This window comes from Mauremys mutica, chromosome 1, assembly GCF_020497125.1.
Source record: "Mauremys mutica isolate MM-2020 ecotype Southern chromosome 1, ASM2049712v1, whole genome shotgun sequence".
Taxonomy (NCBI): domain Eukaryota; kingdom Metazoa; phylum Chordata; order Testudines; family Geoemydidae; genus Mauremys; species Mauremys mutica.
This window is the reverse complement of record NC_059072.1, coordinates 299,168,839-299,181,977: the sequence shown is the minus strand read 5'-3', so window position 1 is coordinate 299,181,977 and position 13,139 is coordinate 299,168,839.

Sequence of the window (13,139 nt, the reverse complement as noted above, 5' to 3'; positions counted from 1 at the left end):
CCGTGGGTCCAGATGATGAAGATGTCATCAATATAGCGTAGGTAGAGAGGGGGTGTGAGTGGACGAGAGCTGAGGAAGTGTTTTTCCAGGTCAGCCATAAAAATGTTGGCATATTGTGGGGCCATGCGGGTGCCCATAGCAGTGCCGCTGGCCTGGAGGTATATATTGCCATCAAATTTGAAATAGTTGTGTGTGAGGATAAAGTCACAGAGCTCAGCAACCAGTTGTGCTGTGGCATCATCAGAGATACTGTTCCTGACAGCTTGTATTACATCTGTGTGTGAGATGTTTGTGTAGAGAGGCTCTACATCCATGGTGGCTAGGATGGTGTTTTCTGGAAAGTCACCAATGCATTGTAGTTTTCTCAGGAAATCAGTGGTGTCACAGAGATAACTGGGAGTGCTGGTGGCATAGGGTCTGAGTAGAGAGTCCACATATCCAGACAGTCCTTCAGTGAGAGTGCCAATGCCCGAGATGATGGGGTGTCCAGGATTTCCGGGTTTGTGGATCTTGGGTAATAGATAGAATAACCCTGGTCAGGGCTCTAAGGGTATGTTGATTTGTTCCGGTGTTAGAGTAGGGAGTGTCCTGAGTAGATGGTGCAGTTTCTTAGTGTATTCCTGAGTGGGATATGAGGAAATGGCCTGTAGAATTTGGTATTGGAGAGTTGTCTGGCAACCTCCTTTTGGTAGTCTGACCTGTTCATGATGCCTACAGCACCTCCTTTATCAGTCTCTTTGATTATAATGTGAGGGTGGTTTCTGAGGCTGTGGATGGCATTGTGTTCTGCACAACTTAGGTTATGAGGCAAGCAATGTTGTTTTTCCACAATTTCTGCCTGTGCACGTCGGCAGAAGCATTTTATGTAAAGGTCCAGACTGTCATTTCGACCCTCAGGAGGAGTCCATGTGGAGTTCTTCTTGTGCTATCTCTGGAGTCCATGGTGTAGATCCAGCTACTGTGAAAGATCTGTCTCTTGCAACTATGAATCTCTTTCTTTTGGTGAATAGTTGACACGGGAAGCCATTGTCATGGAGGGGAAGCCATTTTTTTCTGGGAGCAAGTGTCACTCCCATGAAGGGTCTTGAAAACAAGGAAAGAAACCTTGAATTTGACTTTAAATTTCCTAAGTAGAGAATGGACCACTGAGCTGGTGTGTTCATGGTGACCAGTCCTGCTAAACAGATGAAATCATGTATTTTGTACAATTTGGAGCACTTTCAGGATGTGTGGCTTAATTCCTGCATATAACAATGGAGGCCACAAATGTGTGGGGCAAACACTGGAGGACCTTGTTTCTCTGTATGCTTTTTTAATTTTGGATTAGGTTGAGGAAACAGCTACTATTTGTATTAGTGAGGGGTAAACATCAGGTCTGGAGGTTCACTTTCATTGTGATATAACTAGAACATAAAACTTTTTGAATCTCAAGAAAGACTTGATTCAAGGTTTGGTGCAAGTTTAGGTTAGTTCTTATTTTATTCAGACTGGTTCAACCATTCATAATTTCAAACAAAACCATTACAATGTTAATCAAAATATTCATTTCACCATAGTATTTTACTTTTTCCAAGCCTCTGTAGTGTCCCTTCTACTCAGAATGGAAAATATTGCCAATACTCTCAGTAAATTTTACTACTGCAGGTGGCAAATGTCCAGTTTTGAATGGCCTCTACTATAGTTAATTAAGGACCAAATAGTGAAGAACTGTATATTCAGTTCTAATTTAAGATACATTTTAATCTAGTTACAGTGAAAAATGAATAGGGCAGCAACATAAAAAAAAGATTTTTGCACAATCTCTGAAGCTCCTGCTATGCAATGTCATCAAGGAATTGTGAAAACAGCTTGGAAAGATTATTTGCAAGTATCTAAACTTCAGGCAGATACTAGCAATTATATGAACTCATGGGGGTATTCCAGCATTCCTAATTATTGTCATTAGAGCTATTTTAGCTTGATTTCATACCCCACTAATGACTTTCACACATTCTAAAAACTCACTTAAGAATTTCATTTTGCTCATATTCATTGTCCTTGTACAGAATAACTTGTAGAATATCTCTACTTCTAGAGATGACACTTTACCTAAAATTTGTATTACTGTTCAAAAGTTGGCACATATCGCTAAAAAGTGTTCCACAACTGCAATTCACATATAATTGTCATATAAAACCTGTGGCATTTTGCCTTCCTATTGTCATTTACCTTACTTACATCTCATAAGTTAATTTATTTCCAGTTTTCTTAGACATTTTTTTTCCTTGCCACTTTCCTATTTGGAGTCAGTGATTTTTACAGCCTTCTTACAGAACTCAAGATTGTACATCTGGCTGTCATGCAAAATGGTCTCTTAAAGGTCCGCTGATATGCAGTCCAGGTACTGAGTCATTGGCCTTCCTCTTAGTCATCTTCTGTCCATGATCATTGCAAAGGCTACCTTACCAGTAGAACTCTCAATTCTCCACTGGACATGTCCATATCTTAGAATCATAGGACTGGAAGGACCTCGAGAGGTCATCTGGTCTAGTCCCCTGCACTCATGGTGGGACTAAGTATTATCTAGACCATCCCTGACAGGTGTATCAATGTAGCCTAGCCTCCCCCAACTTGTTTTTTTCAGTTAGGGCAACCCTCATTAAGCACCTCACAAACTCACTTTGTTTCATATCACGGAATGTCAACCATTTGTCCATATCAATATCTTCATTTCCATGATGGAGAGCATACTGATTTCTTTTCTAGTGGCTGGCCCAGTCTTTGTTGTGTACATTAGGCTAGGTCAAATTACAGTTTTGTAAACTTTTAACTTTTTCCACATCTTTTTCTCACAGAGAATTGGGGTCAGCTCCCACCATTTGCACCATGCAGCTGAGGCACAAAGCCAGGCATCATTCTGGACATCATCTTTGTCAGGAGTGTAGGTTTTAAAATTATTTCACTCTTCTAAACTCTCTGCCTGTAATATCCTTTATGGTGGGTCCTACTCTCTTAATTATCATAGCCTCAGTCAAATTTCACTCTAAGTCATACCTGCCCAAAATTGTGTTACCACTATTCAAAGTTGGTTTGCAGCATCTCACAGTCTTCTGTACTTATCATTAAGTCATCAGCAAACATCATATTCCAATGAGGCTCCATTTTCATAGTTTCACTTATCATATCCAAGACAACCAGATACCAAAAAGGGTTCAACAATGATGACTGATACAGGCCAACATTTACTGGAAATACTTTGCTGTAGACCCATTTGGTTTGGACTGTGATAGGCACTCCATCATACATATCCTGGAAAAGACAGACATATCCTTCCAGCACATGTCTCCATGGCAAAATCCACCAAACTAATTATCTTGGTACACGTATGCATGCCTTCTCCAAAGACACATCGAGTTGCTAGCTTAATTCGATGATAATTAGAACATAATTTAATATCTCCTTTATGTTTAAAAATGTCTGCCACAAAGCTTTTATGTCATTAATCCAAAGACAATTCTATTATTAAAATTTAAACTCTATATTTTATCTTGTATTTATAAATAATTTGATTGTTTATAAATGTTTATGACAAGAATTCAGCTTGGACACATAGTGTGGGTGTATCAGAGTTGAAGGAGGTCATCCATGCAGAGGGCAGCCATGAGCATGACCTTTCAACTTCAGAAGCAGAAAAAAATAAAAGAATCAGACCAGTATTGGATATCCCAAAGGATCAGTTTTATGGCTCCATCTTGCTTCCCTGTTGGCTAGCAGACTTTAATGGAATAGAAGGGCATATCCTCAACTCCAGGGGAGGTGTAAGCATCACTCTTGGGTGAATTCTCCACTATAGGACACGTATTTGTCTTCCTATATGCATTTTAGGAAGATTATGTCTGGCTTCTGGTACCCCCTCACTCTCTGCAGCTATGGGTGTGAAAAGGGCTATTGATTTCACTATATGCATGCAACATGCACTACATATATTCATACAACATACAACATTGTTTATTAGCATTGTTGCATTATTTATTAGCACCTGTAAAAATGTAGAATATCTTTCTTATGAGTTCATTCATATGCATTGTATATTTGTAAAGAGTTGAATAATCTTTGAATAAATATTATTATAAAATTAGGCTTTAAACATTTACATTGTGATTGGCTAAACATGTCAAAATGTGGGTAATTAATTCTACTGCACAATTCACTCTAATATATGATCTTGCAGTCATCGCATCAATATCATACCACATTTCAAGCTGTGCTTGAATATAAAATTGTTGGCCTTCATTACTGTTTCTGAATGGCTGAGACTGATAGAAGAACAAATATGTTCAGAATAGCTTGTTTTTGAAAAGGAAAAATATTGTTTCTGATTTTTTTCATGAGCCTTGGAAACAAGAGTATACTCATAAAAACAAATTATCAAAAGAAAAGTTTTCTGATAACTATCCTAACCTCACTCAGTTTCAGTTATTCAACTGATTGATATACACAGAGATTGGAATATAAAAAATAGAGTGAGCTACCTACTTGGGGCCCAATTCTGCAAGGTGCTGAGCAACTCCTGAAGTTAGAGAGCACCTTCAGGTTTCATTGACTTCAGCCAAGGGCAGCAAACATACAGAGGATGAGATGACCTTATTTTCCTTTCAGGGTCTATGAACCTCAGTGGACCTACCTTGACCTCAGTATAGAAGAACCCTAATGCCATCTGATACCTTGGTATAAGCTGAAGTGACAACTAGAGGGGCTAACACAGAGAAGTCATGTCCCCTTCTTAGCAGTCAGGGAAGCCGCACATTCACCATCCTTGTCATTAGATCCTCTGTGTGCCCAGACACTTAACTAAATTATTATTAATCAACCCAAAATACAGTGTCTTTGAAAGGTCTCAGTCACTATTGAGGCTCCATTGTGCTGGGTGTAGTACAAAAATAAATTATAATAAATTTCTTTGCCTGAGAAAGCTTGCCATCTGAATGCTGTGCTCCACAGGGATTACAGATGATATTTGCTTTCTATGGAAAGGAATATACAGCATCGAATCATGTAGGAATTCTATGTCATGGCTATACTCCCATCTATACTGGCAATTGTGAGGCCTCATACATCTCTATGAGAGAACCAGGGCTAGATTACCCTACAGTATTACTCACTTTACAACCTGACCTCACATGCAGGCAGAGAAAATTCTTGAGCGCTCACACAGCAGCTCATCCTTGAAGGGGATTCATTTCTGTAAATATAGGGTCTGTTTCTGTGACTCTTTCAGTTTTATATTATCATTATTGAAAAACATGATCTTTACATGTAAGTATTAATTAATCTTATTCATAACCTGTATTTGCTACATTTAAATATGCATGTGTATTTGATGAACCTCTCATCATTATCTATGAATTTATTTTGTTCAGATGCCAAAAATGGTAACCATTCGAGCTGGTCAGATAAAGTTTATCCAAACCATTTTCCATTGGAAAATGCAGTTCCATAGACATTGAAATGCCTCATGAAATCATGCTAATTTTTGGATTCCATTCCAATTAAAATTTAAACCAAATTTTGAAATCTCGAAGTCCTTTCCATCCTCCAGAAGTATGGGGGATCTTTCCTTTTCCAAAAATAAGCAATCTAGCTACTGGTAGTAATTGTGTTAATTACTTCAGTTAATGACCTCCTTTGTACTGTAACCTATTAGGATCACTCTGGGTTCTGTATCCTGAAAAAGTCTATTTGTTATTTTCCCCTAGAATACCAAGGCATTCTCACAAAACATATAAAACATCCTGTTCCTCCACATCCTCTCCAGCATATATGACTTCCTTTTTAATATTCCCTACTGTCATCTCCATCTTTCCGGCCTGTGGATTTCTAAGGAAATTTGGCAGATGATCACTAATATGACTTGGCGCTCTGGCTAAGTCCCAAATACCACAGCTCCAAATGTCACCAAGCCATTGTCTGGTGGACAAAGATAACCTGACCTCCACAGAAGAAAATAGCGGGGGGATGTCAAAGAGAATGTAGGAGGTATGTCAGTATTTAATTTATCATCAAAACACCCAGTCTTTAGTCCCATTTTTCTTAGTTGGAAGTTTCCCAGCGAAATCAGCCAGTGCCCAATTCTCCCCAAACTCAGTACATTTTTCCATTTTCTCTTCTCCTGATCTTCTCTGGATCTCTTTCCTCTCTTGACATTTCTTAAGACTAAGAGTCTTAGTCTTAGTCTCTCTTTCTGTCTCTCTCTGGATTGAGTTAGGTCTGGCTTTTATAGACCCCAGACCCACCCACTCCCAGCAGCCTCTGAGAGAATGGTTACTTGGAGTCAGCTGCTTGATTGTTTTCCCTTCCCCCAGTGACAGTTCACTTTGTCACACTACTATTTTCTTATCACCAGAATCTGCACCAAATCCTGCGGGGTTGGTGCAGATAGTAAGGTCAGAAAAGGTCAAATAGAACAGTTTTTGTCAGAGTTTTCTCATTCACTGGAATCAAAATATTCCATGGAGACAGTTTGATTTCAATGATGTTCCTCCAGGAAACTGTCAGGTTTCCTACCAGCTTGCCAGCCCAGCTCCTCCCCAGCCCACTTGGTGATCTGCTGGGAAGCCTGGGCTTCCAAGATCAGTGGTTCTAGAGCAGTGCAGCAGGTGAATTGCCTCTGAATTGGGGACCTTATGACTTCCACTAAGTGCATTGCCCCACAGCCAAGACTCCATCTCATTTCATGGAGAATTTTGAAAATTTTGGATTTGGTTCCAAATCCCAGTGAAAACAAATTTTGAAATTGCGAAATCCTCCAGAAAAGGAGTAGCGTTTTCTGACTTGCTCTATTGGCCATCCTTAAGGTTTCTGAAAATAGCTTGTTACTTCAGGCAACACTGGGTGTCCAGACCTCATTAATGTGTGTCTATTGATAATTTACATATGCCGATGTGCACTTAAAGTGTATTTCTGCTTTGTTGTGACTATCCAGATGATTGCATGGGTGCTTTTGAAAATATTGCCACACCCTTGGCACTCAGCTTGGGTGCAGTCAAACAGTAGCTTTAAAATGCCCAGCTCCCCTTGAGAGTCTAGAAAGTCACCTAACCAGATATCTGCCTCACCTCAGACTTCAAAAAACATGGTCTATAGAATGTATAAACTCCCCACAGAGTGTGAAAAGCAGACTTATCATTGTTTTAACCTCCCCTCTCTGACCTCCCATGACCTCCCACTCCCACTAGTATCTGAGATTTTTCTATCAAATCAGGTGTGAGAAGGAACATTGCACTGCTTTAGCAGGCCACAGGCTTCCCATGAGAAGAGTACTGACATGTGTTGAGTAAGGATAGCTGGAAATGGGGGTAAACTGTGATATTTAAAAACAAGTAGAACAGCATAGGAAAGCCTAGTACCATATAATCACCAGTGAGGTTTTGGAAATTCCAATAGCTCCGTACACAGCTCACGTCTGAATGTTCCGACACCTTGGACACCCAGTACTGTGAGCATATTTTTCAAAGACTCTGCTTTGTACATTTTTTACTTTAAAAAAATCCCCTTATTTACTTCATGCCTTAAAATGGCCAGCCAAGTAGAGCTGGAGGAAATTTTTCAGACAAATACTTTACTCAACAAAACATGCAGTTTCAGATGGCTCAAAACTATTTGTGAATTTGACACAAATAGTTTCAGCCATTCAAAAACATGCCCCCTCCCCCAGAACCTTTAGCTCAGTGGTTATGGCACTTGCCTGAGAGGTGGGAGACCTACATTCAAATACCTGCTGTGGAACAGAACAGAAACGCAATTTTTGATTCACCAACAAGTCTGAAAGTTTTCAGTCAGTTCAACCCGATTCAGCTGTACATCCAAACCTTGACAGAATAGGCAAGGAAGCCATTCCTGTGATGATACTGGAGCAAATTATGGAACAATCAATTTGTAAGCACTTTGAGGATAATGAAGTTTTAAGTTATGTCCAACATGTATTGTCAAAACAAATCATGCCAAACCAACCTAATGTCATTTTATAATATTACTTGACTAATGGATAGGGAGGAAGCTGAAGTCGTGATATATCTTAATTTTACTAAGGGTTTTGACATAGTCCCACATGTCATTCTCATAAACAAACTAGGGAAATGTGGTCTAGATGAAATTACTATAAGGTTGGCACAAAACTGGTTGAAGGACCACAGTAAAGAGTAGTTAATAGTACGCTGTCAAACTGAGAGGGTGTATCTAGTGGGATACTGCTGGGGTCTGTCCTGGATCTGGTACTATTTAAAATTTTAATTAATGACTTAAATAATAGAATGGAGAGTATATTTATAAAATGTGCAGATAACACCAAGCTGGGAGGAGTTGTTAGCACTTTGGAGGACAGGATTAGAATCCAAGAGGACCTTGATAAATTAGACAATTGTTTTGAAATCAACAATATAAAATTCAATAATGACAAGTGCACAGTACTTCACTTTAGGAAGTAAAACTCAAATGCAATACTATTAAATGGGACATAGCTGGCTAGGTAGTAGTACTTCTGAAACTCATCTCTGGGTTATATTGGATCACAAACCGGATATAAGTCAACAATATAATGCAGTTGCAAAAAAAGTCTAATATCATTCTGACTTATGAGGAAAGGTTTCTTGTTGCTAAGTAAAGCATTTATAAATGGAAACTTAAATTAAAATATTAACAGGCTTATTGTTACAAAGGACATTTCCTAGTATTTGTTGATAATTTTTCACACTCTTTTACAAAATGTACGTGGGATGATTAATTCTGTGGAAGAATAAGTACATGTGATATAACAGAGCTTTTTTTTCTTTGAAGTATTCATTACCTGTTTTACTATTCAGAATGGAATCATGAACAAGTGACTAACTCAATGTTGTGAAAAAAAAATGTGTTGCATTCAAACAATACAAGTTGCCCCCTTCCTCCTTATTTTTATTTCTTGGGTTCCAGTACTTTAAGGATGATATGAAGAAGCCTTACAGAATATATAACATCACAAAACTCACAACTCTTCAAGTTAGACATGATTTGAATTGTTAGATTGATGCCATGCAGGTCAATGCCTATGAGAAAGATGGAATCAGGTAGCTTCACAGACTGCTACTGGGCTTAATACTTTTTGCAATGGACACAGAAGCTTCTTTTTTCTAACATTATGTCTTCCTTCACTATAATCTCTATTTGAGTCCCATGAGAAAAAAACAAAACTCATCTCTTTCTAACTAATCAGATTCTATTGATGCAATAGGGCCCTATTCCCCATAAATTGTACTTTAAGAACTTCTTTGTGTGATTTGCTGAATGGCAATCCCCTGTTGCACCCAGTCTTGTGAGTGCTGAGATCAAATTGGTCTAAGTGTTTGGTTAATTTTGTAAAATGTAAGGTGAATACCTTATCATAATAAAATGGCCAATAGTAGGTTTGACTAGAATAAGGAATGTACTCCCCTGATGATAAAGACTGGATCTCTAGTCTCTTTTACAGCATGTAAATTTTGCACATGATTTATATGACTCTAGATGAGTTTCATGGCTCTAATATACCTTACACTAAAATAGATTTTTTTATTCCAAATGCAAATGCCTTATAAGTCAGGCAGTTACAAGAGAGCATCTCAATTCAGCCAAAGTGGGAGGATCTGTCTCAAAGAAACAATTTACCCATACTCACCAAGAATAATTTAGGTACGTTTCTCATAGCTATCCTCTTAAGAATTTCAATGGAATAGCTATTGCTCTTAGGACATTCTGTTCTTTCTCTATAATAGCATTGAGTGTTCCAGCTAAAAAATAGGAATGAGTGGTTCACAGAGTGATGCAATCAGCCAATCGAAAATTATGGTTTTTATGAGATACCGTACTTTGAATTGATCATCTTTTCATTTGCTTGGTTAGGCTAGCAATTATGAGATGATCTGCTTTCTTAGGCTTGCATGCACAACAAAGTATTTACTTTACATTTTAGGAAAGTTCAATTGTGTTTTGTACAGCATTTTCATGATTCATTTTTGCAGTTGTGTGTTGCCATGAATTAAGACTAATCCTTATCACTGATTCCATCCATTCCCCCTCAGAAATATCAGATCCTGCACAATCACTAGGGATCAGTAAGCCTGAACAGACTCTCTCTTTTTGGGGGGGTTGGGGGTGGGAGGGTGGCAGAAGGTTTAAAAATTCAATTAGACTTTCCTTTTTTACTCACTTCTGCCCTACACTATGGAAGTGCTGCACCAGAATACTCAGTTATGCTCTTCCCATGATGTGACATATCTCCTATTCCTTCAGAAAATGAAAGAGGAAAACTTTGGAAGCTCCCTCAGCTGAACAGTGGGTTGGCTCCCAAAGTGTGTTGTCCTCTGCCAATGCAAGCTAGGGCAATCCTCATGGAGGCAATAATTCCAGTGTTCACTGCTCTCAACTCAAGCTCCCTGGCAGTGCAGCTCTATTGCCAGGAATTTTCCCTCCTGCTGTTTCCTCTAGAACCTTCTCTACCAGAAGATTCCATAACATTTCAGCCCAGTATTTCAGGCCCTAATAAAATCAAGAAGTAATAGAAATATCAAGTGGAAGCCTTTTTCTTCAACAATTTCCAATCTGATTTCTAGAATAAAGATGTACGGTTTCTAGAGTAAAATATGCCTTTCAACTTTTTTGGTTGGCTTGTACATCACACCATTAAAAATCACATCAGAATGTGTTGTAGTCTGACTTCTTTCAGAGCCCCATACCAAACCCACCTTTTCACTCACCATAGCAAAAGCTAAGAATGAGAGGCTGATGTGGGGAAGCAATCTAAATAGAGTTGATCAAATCCTAGGAAGGCAAGACTACATACAAATTTTGTTTTTTAATTTTACTGGCAATCTATACATATCATATTTGTCTTGTGATCAGATACTATGGTGGTGAGGGCGGTATAGGAAAATATATATAATAGAACAGAAATAATTTTTTCCTCTATTGCATTGGTTTGATCCATATATGAAATAGGATATAAGATATTCCTCACCCTAAAACTATCTTGAATTCCATTATTTGTCCTTGTACACAAGAATGCATTGGCCAAAACCTGTGGTCCTTAATTGAGCAGAACTGCTATTGATATCAATGGGATTTTACTTGATTAACAACTGCAGAATTTGTCCCTGTGTGTGCACATCTTTGTTCATGGCTAGTCATTCAGTAAGTCAGGCAAAAGTATTTTTAATTACATTTTCAGATGGTGACATAACTGGTTGCAACAATCAATATATCGGTAGATTCTTGAAAGTGAAACTTTCCAAATGGGATCACAGTCATAGTTAGGCTAATTTAGAGGCCTAAAAATCTTGACATCTTTTTTTCAATATGTTGCTTTTATGGCTATTTTAATGGCAAATGCACACAAAAAAAATGATCAAAAAACATCATAATTCCTGCCTTTCAAGTGGATAGGGAAGAAGACAGAAGATTTGCATTTGTCAGAATCTTCCAAATCTTTGGAATATATGTTTGAAACATGAATAAGTTGATAGACAGTGAGTTAAAAAAAGGAGACACTGACTTTATCTGTCCCTTTTGTAACCAAGCTATTATGCAGGTTGAAAAATTATCCAGGTAAAGTAATGCAGCCCTTACCTGGGTGTAATATCTCTTCTTTAAAGCTACTGGCTATATCCAGACTTCAGGTTTAGCCTTAGGTAAATTAACTGCATTCATTCTAAAGCACTGTGATTTTTAGCAACTGGCTAAGCTAAAAAAGGGAGCTGGGGAAAAAAGAAGACCTGTGCTCATTTAACCCCATTCTCCTCACATCTCTTACAAGCAAAATTCCTTCAGAGAAGAAAATGAAAACAGCTACTTCACATCCCTTAAGAAGCTGTGTTTGCAACATCAATCTATGTAATGCATGCAATGAATGTAGTGCAGAAAGGAATGCTTTATGTATCTAGGACTTTTTTCCCCTAATTTTAACACATTTCAAAGTGAACTTACTTGACTGTTCTCGGGGAGAAATGTTTGAAAACCTAATAAAACAGCAATCACAGTAATTTCTGGATAGCAATCAATTTTTGATGTGTAAATTATTTACTCTATGTAATGACTTGCAAATTGTGTTAGCAATAACCACATACTCCAACAAAATGCAAGTTTGTAAATGTAGAGTAATAAAATATGCTGCAAAAACTATGTTTTATCTGCTCTGCCAAGTGGTCACTTATGGACAGCCTCATTCAAGTGGTCTGGCATGGAAAATTATTCAAGATCTTGGAAACTATGTATTGATGTTGCTTATTTTTCTGTACAGAATAGGTCTGGTGTAGCTGTGGTTTGATAACAATAAATGGAGAGTTGAAGACTAGAAACATTTTTGCACTTTCTTAAATACTTTCTTGCTAAGGCATAGAGGATGAAATCCTAGTCCCAGTTCAGTCAATGGCAGAACTCTTGCTGACTTCAATAGGGCCAGAATTTCACGCACACTTTTAAAGGATCTTAAATGTTTTCTTGAACCATTTAGCATCGACAGGGGATAGAGCAGGTGTTCTAGCAGGACTTTTCCAGATCTAATTTCTATGGGGCAGATTCTATCACTATTCCTCACACTGGGTAGTGCCTTACTCCATGAGTCGTCTCATTGACATATGTGAGACTTCTTATGAAGTATGACAGTATTCAACTTGAGAAAGTGTGGCAGAATCAGACCCAGGATTTGTGTCTAGCTGTAGTACTTAGGAGTATGAAAATCACAATCTAACCTTCCTTGTATGTGCAAACATATGAGACTACATGTTGTAGCCTAATTCAGTTCTGGAGGGGAAGATCTGAAAACGCTGTCTCTGAGCTGCACATCATTTGATCCTACTGCCAGAGAGGTGGATTTGAATAGGAAAATAAGCAACACAGGCATAATTTGAAATACACCCCATCCAGAAAGTAATTGGAGTACATTTCAATTACTATCATCAGTAGACTTACAAAAAATGTTAATGCATAGAATGACCTGTGCCATTCATCCAATGGCATCTTAACAGTAATTCAGAAATAATATGTATTAATAAAGGGACTGTTAGGAAATGTTCAAAGTGTACTTCATAAAACTGACGCTGCTCTTCATTTTTATTAATTGTATGGACAAGATACAAATGGTTATGTATGGCTAT